The sequence below is a fragment of the Trichosurus vulpecula genome, chromosome 5, assembly GCF_011100635.1.
Source record: "Trichosurus vulpecula isolate mTriVul1 chromosome 5, mTriVul1.pri, whole genome shotgun sequence".
Lineage (NCBI taxonomy): Eukaryota > Metazoa > Chordata > Mammalia > Diprotodontia > Phalangeridae > Trichosurus > Trichosurus vulpecula.
In genome coordinates, this window is record NC_050577.1 from 113495861 (window position 1) to 113503423 (window position 7563).

The window sequence follows — 7563 nt, forward strand, 5'->3', positions numbered from 1 at the left end:
GCTAGACAAATTGTGGTACATAAATAGTATTGGAGTATTATTGTGCTATAAAAAGTAATGAACGTTGGGGCAGCTAGGTGGAGCAGTGTATAGAGCACCAGCCCTGGAGTCAGGAGGACCTGAGTTTAAATCCGGCCTCAGACACTTGACACATGTGCTAGCTGTGTGACCTTGGGCAAGTCACTTAACCCCAATTGCCCTGCCCCCCCCAAAAAGGAAAAGAATGAATGTGATGAATGCAGAAAACCATTGAAAAGTTCTACGTGAACAAATGCAGAGTGAATTAAGAAGAGCCAAAAAAGCATATTCATAATATCTATAACAACATGAATGGAAAGGACAACCACAAGAAAAGAAGTAAATGTTGCAAAACTATAAGGAACATGCATGGCTCCAAAGAAAACCTATGAGAAGACATTCCCACCCCACCCTTTTGCAGAAGTGGGAGGTTCACAAGTGTTGTACATTGCACATATTTTTAGATTTTTTTCAATGTACATATTGACTAATTGTATAGATTTTTTTCCTCCTTTTTATTTTTGTCTTAAAATACCATTTGTCATGTGGGATGGCTCTCTGAGAGGGCGAGAAGAGAAATGGGGAAATTGTGGTGAGGTTAAAAAATAAACGCTATCCATAAAAGTTTATTTTTAAAAAAAACTTTTTGAAATGGTTAGCCTACGACTATGTTGCTCAAATTCATCGAACTGTGCTACTAACCAGCTTGCATTTTTCTAGCTTGGCAAAAGAATCTCATGAAAGACTGGATCAGATGTTTTACTGATATCATGACACTCTGTTATTCCCTATATACTTGTCTCCTAACTCTAAAAAAAAAAACAAAAAAACGGGCAGCTAGGTGGGCACAGTGAGTAGAGCACCAGCCCTGGAGTCAGGAGGACCTGAGTTCAAATCCAGCCTCAGACATTGACACATGTACCAGCTGTGTGACCTTGGGCAAGTCACTTAACCCCAATTGCCTTGCCTTCCTCCCTGCAAAAAAAAAAAAAGAAATTCTTGTAGGTGAGAGTGATTTGTCTTTAGTCAAACCCATTGAGGAATTCCCCTCTTTCCTATATGATTACAAAACAAATAATACTTCAAACCCCTGAAATGACACTATACTTACTCAACTCACTCTAAAGGAAAACATTATTTGGTTTTTTTTAGGGTGGTGGTTATCGGAGGTGGAGGACCTGGTTTCCAGCACCAGCTCTGCCATGCACATGACCTTAGGCAAATCGGTTAACTTCCCTGGGCTTCAGTTTCCTCATCTATAAAATGGAAGGATTAATATAGATTATTTAATCAATCAGCATTAATAAAAGCTTCCTACTATACACTGGTCCCTTCTACCCGTAAGTGTATTATTTTTTAGCCTTTTTTCCTTACTAATCTCCTTCCAGATAGCGCCTTGATACTCTGGGAAGAGCAAAACCACCCTGTTGAGACTGCCAGAGGCCTAGTGGTCAGAACTGCTGGGGCTTTTGGCCCTGGCTTTGTCTAAACCCTTGATATAACACAGGTATCCTGGTTTTCCCCCTCTAATTTTAAGTCAAATTTCGTCCTGTGCTCCTCTACCTTAACTCCTATAAATTAATATAAAATGTACATATATAAAAATATGTATAATATACACATAAAATATAAATAAATATAAAAATGCATTTTATATTTGGGGGCACATTTGCTGTTAGTTGGATATTCAATGATTTTTTAAATCAAAAAATGCCTTATTTAGTATTCTGGAGCATATCCCTATATTACTTCTACCTCTGCTTATGAAATTTTTGACAAAGAAATCTGTCACTAGAATTCATTCTCTTTGTTAATAGAGATGTTACTGACAACCATATGAAAGTTCTTGGGAAAGTCTAAAGTAAAGATGTAAGATGGTATGATTAGCATTACTCTCAACATAATTGGAACTTTCAGTTGACAGTCACCATGTCTCCAACGGCAATAGGGAATACAGGCTTAGATAATGTGAAGAAAGAGGAGTTTGGAAGTCTTTGCAGAAACGCCCAGTCCTTGGGTGACGCTCTTGCACAAGGCCCGGGTTGAAGGAGCCAAACTGGATAGCAAGAGGTTACAGAAGATGCCATAGTACAATCAGCAAGAGCAGTGAAGGCAAGGCTAATTAACTTCAACCCTAGTTCTCAAGTCCACTGCCCTTTCTTACCCCCAGCAAGACAATACAGCACAATCATGACATCTAGGTTATCTCATCAGATCCCATGAGATCCACTATTATCTCTATGCAAGGGTAGGGCATAGAAGCTAATCCTGTGATTTCTTTGGGGTAGGAATTCCCAGATGAGGAAATCTTGCCTCTAGACTTCAATGACTCTGGAAGACAGAGTGAGGCTGACGACTTTGCATAACTCTGCCTCGCTTAAATCTAATTCACTCAAAATTCAAGACGTCACCCATCACATCCATGATGTCATTGATATTTGAAAATGAAGGGCAAACAACCCACAACAAAAATGTTCCCTTCAGCTGCTAAAGCCTTGCCTTGTTACTTCCATGCTCAAGAAACTTCATAGCTCCCAATTGCTTCTAGAATGAAATATCAGCTCCTTCCCAGGCTGGCTCCAGCCTACCCTTCCATATATTTCATATTGCTCCTCTATGCTCTGTGCTTAAGCCAGAATGATCTATTTGTGGTTCTCTAAACTTAACATTCTGTCTCCTTCTTCCACAGCCTTCCCCCATGGAGGCTTGGAAGTTTCCTTGACTTCTTCCTAGGCTCAGTTCACATGCCTCCTATGGGGATCCTTTCCTGATCTCCCTAGTTGTTAGGGTTTTCTCCCTTTTCAGATGATCTTATATTTACTTATCTCTGTGCACAAAGCATTCCATAAGTCACATGCCCCCTCTGCCTAGTACAGCATAATCTTGGAGGATTTTCCTTTTTATCTTTCCATCTTTAGTATTTAACATAGTGTCCTGCACACAGTAGACACTGAATAAATGTTTGTTTAATTGAAATGAAACATGAGCAACTAACCACCTGCCTCTTAACATTTTTGATCCTAGATTATCAAAATAAGAGGGTTACAGAGTCCTACCAAGTAAATGGGGCATGTCTTCTCAGTTTCTCATGAATACATGCTTCCTTCTGCAGGCAGGAAGCTCTCCAGGACTAAACCTTTCTGTTTTTCCTTACTTGGTCTTCCTGCCAAGGCCTAGGGATAAATAGGTTAATGGCACTGAAGGCCTGCCAGAAGTATTTTGAAATAGGACACTTTTCAGCATCGACTCTGACTTATTTTAGACAGAGAGGATGCCATGATTTCAGTCTGGACTAGTAATGATTCACTTTCTATTTGTAGCAAATGCACAGTCTGTGGCGGGAAGGCCACCTCACTGTTAGAGGCATACTGGACTTTGATCAATCAACCAATCGATATTTATTAAGCACCTACTATATGCCAGGCACTATGCTAAGTGTTCAGGATGCAAAAAGAGGCAAAAGATATTTCCTGTCCTCAAGGAGCTCACACTCTAGTAGAGGAGGGAACATGTAAACAAATATATACAAACAAGCTATTTACAGGATAAATCAGAAATATTTAACAGAGGGAAAGCACTACAACTGAGAGGGGTTAGGGAAGGCTTCCTGTAGAAGATGAGATTTTAGCTGGAACTTAAAGGAAGTCAGGGAGATCAGTAGGCAGAGGCGAGGAAGGGTAATATCCCAAGTAGGAGAGACAGCCAGAGAAAATGCCTGGAATTGAGAGCCAGGGAAGGAGGTGTCACTGGGTATAAGTGCTCTGCATGGGGGCATGTAGGTGGCCCAGTAGTTAGAGCACCAGCCTTGGAGTCAGGAGGACCCAAATTCAAATCTGGCCTCAGACATTTACTAGCTGTGTGACCCTGGGCAAGTCACTTAACCCCAATTGCCCTCCCCAAAATGTTCTGCATTTATGCTCTATATCTTCTAGAGTCAAGTTAAATGAAAAAAAAAATGAGAAGCTAGTCCAAAGACCATGACCCAGAGCACTTCACCTCGAGTAATAATAACTGGCATTTATGTACTCTACTATGTTCCAGCTACTGTGCTGCTAAATGCATACAAATATTATCTCATATTAAGAGAACCTAGGTTTAAATCCAGGTTCTTCCACACACTACCTGTATGACCTTGGGAGAGTCACTTATTCTCTAGGCCTCCATTTTGTCGTATGTAAAGTAAGGGACTGGACAAGATGACAATGTAGTGGCAAGAGTGATGGCCTTGGAGTCAGGAAGACCTGAGTTCAAATCTAGCCTTAGACATTTACTAGCTGTGACCCTGGGTAAGTCACTGTGCCCCTTACCACCCTGCCTCTGATATAGTGAAACTTCCTTTTGTTGTTGTCTGGTCGTGTCTGACTGCGCATGGGATTTTCTCAGTAAAGATACTGGAGTGGTTTGCCATTTCCTTCTCTAGGATGTCCAAATTTCACAGATGAGAAACTGAGGCAATTAGGGGTTAAGTGACTTGCCCAAGGTCACACAGCTAGTAAGTATCTGAGGCTGGATTTGAACTCAGGAAAATGAGTCATTCTGACTCTACGCCTAGCACTCTGTGCACTCTGGCGCCACCTAGCAGCCCACATGGCACTCATACCTGATGTTTAATCCCATAAGACTAGAGAAGGCTGCAGCACAAAGTAGAAAGACGGTCTCCATCTTGACCTTCAACCCTGCACCCACAAGCACACACTCAGACGGGCCACATATGACTAAACCATAAAGTGCACATCAGGACATTAAACAAAAACATCCTACACATAGCTTAACACTTAGAGAAATGTGTGATCTCAGCAGTGTGGGTACTCCCTCCACCGACGCAGATCTCAACCCTTCTGTCGCCTAGGAGACAATCTCTGAGAGTTCCTATGGTTAAAAAATGCATCCTCCTGCTGCCAAACTGGATTGAGCAAATCCACTCCAATAATCATTTATTAAGTGCTTACTATGTGCCAGGCACTGTGCTAAGGGCTGGGGATACAATTAATAAAAAGGAGGACGCTCCTTACCAACAAGGAGCTCACAATCTAAAGGGGGAAACAACACACAAAAAGAGGCAGGAAAGGGGTAGGGCAATAACACTGCGGGGTAGAGCATGGGGGCATCTCGTCCTGTGCACATGAAAAAAGGCAGAATAGCAGATGCAAAGTGGAGTGAATTAAGTCCTGTTTCTTCTCTCTGTAAAGGAAGGCATTGGGAAGAGTTTGGTATTCTGCCCTCTAATCAGAGAAAGGCAGCTAAGGGGCTCGGTGGATAGAGCACGGGGTCTGGAGTCAGGAGGACCGGAATTCAAACCTGACCTCAGACACTTACTGGCTGTGTGACCCTGAGCAAGTCACTTAACCCAGTTTGCCTCAGTTTCCACATCTGTAAAATGAGCTGAAGAAGGAAACAGTAATCCATTCCTTCCAGTCTAGTATCTTGCCAAGAAAACTCCAAATAAGGTCATGAAGAACGGGACTAAACAATACTATACTTGACTAAGCAACGATAATCAGAAAAGAAAAGAGGCTACGGGAGATGGTGTCAGGTGAGGCTTGAGTTAGCCACGTGGTATTATATTTTAGAAGCGATGAGCTTACCCTGGGAGACCTATATAATTGAAAACAGGCAAAGCAGCAAATGCAAAGTGGAGAAGCTTATCTTTTGACAAAGGATGAAAATTTCATAACAAAACCTATACTTTCTAGCCTTTCTAGCTTGGTGGGACCTATGCTTTGCTAGCAGTCTTCACACAAAGTTGAGGCTTCAGAGAACTTTAGTGGAGGTCCTGCTGTACCTAATAGGTGCCTAATTCATTGAAAATTGGAACCTTATGCTCTCCCTCAAGGTTCTACCAGGTTTTCATTATCAACTGGCCCTGAAGGATAAGCATGGTCTCAGTAGATATCCATTGCAGCTCTATGTGAATGGGGTGTACAGAGTGTTCAGGTAGAGAACTAGCCTCTGGAGTGAGGGTCTTCTGGGCCCTTTTCAGGGCTGGTCACCCACCTTTGGTGTCCACCTGTCATCCAGCTCTCACATGTGGCTCCAAAAAGCTGTAGCATGAAGCAGTGGCAACACCTCGGTAAACCTTCTTGGCAGATGGGCTAAATCAGGTTAAGGGTAACCAACAGGCCTCAGACCCATCAGTGAGTTAGAGAGATGTCTGCCCCAAGCATGTGAAGTCTTCTCTCAGTAGAATGGGCAGAGGAGAACAATTTGTTCCAAAGGTCATGAAGACGGTTGAAGCAGGTGCTGTGTAGCACTCAGAGCTTGGTCAGACATTGAAGATGCCAAGGTCATCCGCTGCATCCCAGGCTATTGCCAGTTATCCTGACTTTACTGGACTTCAATGTCTCTGGAAGAAACAGTGTGCAACTTTACATCACTTAAATCCAATTCATGCTCAAGTTAAGACGTCACCATTGACAGAGATTACAAATACTCTTGACCTAAGGTCATCTCCATGCACTCCAGAGTAAAGCATTACAGTCTGATTTTTTGCCTGCCTGTCCTCTCCATTTTTTAAACAGACCTTTTACATTTGATTATGGCAAAGATTAAAAGGCCACTTTCTCTGTAACGGTAGCTAGTAAAATTTATTCCCAAATAACTTGGTTCAAAATAGATCTTTTTCAGAATTAAAAAAAAAAATAACTCTTTACATGAGTTTCAAATTCAGTTTTGAAACACAAAAGAAACAAAAACATCATTGATAGCAGAGCCACAGTTGTCTACTTGGCCCTCCAATGAGAATATTAAAGAATGAGATACCTGGGTACCATTTCATATAAGAAATATGTTGTCTAGTTTGACTGGTATCCATCCTGGCATTATAAGCATGCAACTATGCATCTAGTTCTTCTGCCCAAAGCTAAGATTTCAAATTTCCTCCAGTTCCTCTGCCTTGTCCTCAATTGCCTCCCAACTAATTCTCCATGTACCAACCTCTCCCTCCCATCCACCCCCCCCCACTGCCCCATGCCACAATTTCTAGTCATCTCTTTATATTCTGTATAGGTCTTCACTGTGTATTGATCTGTGATGTAACAAACTGAATATTTATTGAGGATTCCATTATATTATTTGATATCCTTCAAAGCATCTGCTGTTCATTCAAAGTGCACATCTGTTGTCCATAAGTCCTGGCCAGACCAATCATAATTCATGGTTGCCAAATTCAGCAAATACCTACACCTAAGACACTCCAAAATTTAGATTGGAGACCAACAATTTACCACAAGCCTCTACACCAGGTCTGCCTCCAAAGCCACTGCTGAATAGGTCATGTTACTAATTTAGAAGCTGGCTAACTATAGGGCAGGTCTATTTCTGCCTCTGTCCAAGCTCCTCCACTGAAGTGACTTGCCCAGGGTCACACAGCTAGCAAGTGTCCAAGGCCAGATTTAAACTCAGGAAGAGTTTTCTGGATGGACCCTCCAGTTCAATCTACTCAGTGGCCATCTCTCTCCCAGTATGGCTACTCCATTGTCTCATGTAGAGTTTGATCATGTGGTCCAGGGGTATGTCCATCTTCTCAATGTAGCAAGAGACTTTATT

At 42.0% G+C, this 7563-nt stretch overlaps 1 pseudogene; it reads right to left on the reverse strand.

Moving 5' to 3' along the window:
* Positions 1 to 1977: 1977 nt before the first annotated feature.
* Positions 1978 to 7293, reverse strand: LOC118851037 (annotated as a pseudogene).
* Between the last annotated feature and the right edge of the window lie 270 nt (positions 7294 to 7563).